The sequence below is a fragment of the Arachis stenosperma genome, chromosome 6, assembly GCF_014773155.1.
Source record: "Arachis stenosperma cultivar V10309 chromosome 6, arast.V10309.gnm1.PFL2, whole genome shotgun sequence".
NCBI classification, from domain to species: Eukaryota; Viridiplantae; Streptophyta; class Magnoliopsida; order Fabales; family Fabaceae; genus Arachis; species Arachis stenosperma.
This window is the reverse complement of record NC_080382.1, coordinates 28,915,037-28,916,214: the sequence shown is the minus strand read 5'-3', so window position 1 is coordinate 28,916,214 and position 1,178 is coordinate 28,915,037.

Below are 1,178 nucleotides of genomic sequence, written 5' to 3'. Positions count from 1 at the left end.
TTGTTTACTCAAACGGTATCTCCCAACTCGACAGGTTAAGGATTAATCTGTCGCGGATTTGAGCTCCATTTAGGGTCTGCCACTGGCTAATGGGTTGCTGCATCCACAAGACGGGGTTCGAACTCCCGACACTTGCGGACGAGTGAGCTGACCACTCGACCAATCCAAGTTGGTTAAATATTTTTTGTTCATATTCTGGTCTTAGAGATAAAGTTAGACCCAATACAAATTAAAAAGCCCAATTTTAAAATGCGGCATTTATTTAATATCTGACCTTTTTAAAGAGGTCGGACATCGATAAAGGAGTCTACTCTACTTGACCAAGCAAGTAATTGTCTCTGCAAAAATTCTCATCCTATCTCTAGTTTTTTCAAAAAGATAGATTCCAACAAATTCTAAGATTAAAAAAAACGAGTATCCATCAATAAAGATAGAATTATCCTACAAAGATGGTCACAAAATTTACTATAAATACATTGACGCCCCAAATATATTAAATCACGTAGGAATTTACTAAAAACCTATTTAAAGTCTCTGTTAACTTAAGTATCTCTTGCAAGTATCACTCTCATCTCTTCAGGAGGAACTTGGACACTTCGACATCTATTATACAAAAGGACTTGTACTTTACGTTCATATCCAAATTAATTTTTCAGGTAATTTTCGAAAACATTTTTTATAATATAGAATAAAATAATTATGAAAAAAAGAAAGAAATACAAAAAATATTGATTTGGAACATAAATAATGTATAAAAAGATGAGATAAAATAAACAATATAAATTTATTATATGATAGTGATAATATTATAGGATAACATAATGATCAAATACAAAATATAGATTGAATTGGAATGATACAAGCAAAAAATATAGATTGAATTGGAATGATACAAGCAAAAAAAAAAAAGAAAAGAGAAGGAGTATAATTGAATTTAAAATATATGAATTAATTATTAATTATTATAGTGATATATGTTATATATGTGGTACTGTTAATTGGTAACTACATAGACACATATAAATTGTTATAGGGATACTGCGATTTTTGCCATGTGCCATTTATGAAGATATAGCTATAGGGGTGCCGTGGTCTTTTTGTTGTTGAGTTCGTCCAGAAATCGCTGCTCCTGTAGTGGTTTACTTGCAGTTCAGAATTCATTATATCCTCTTACAATT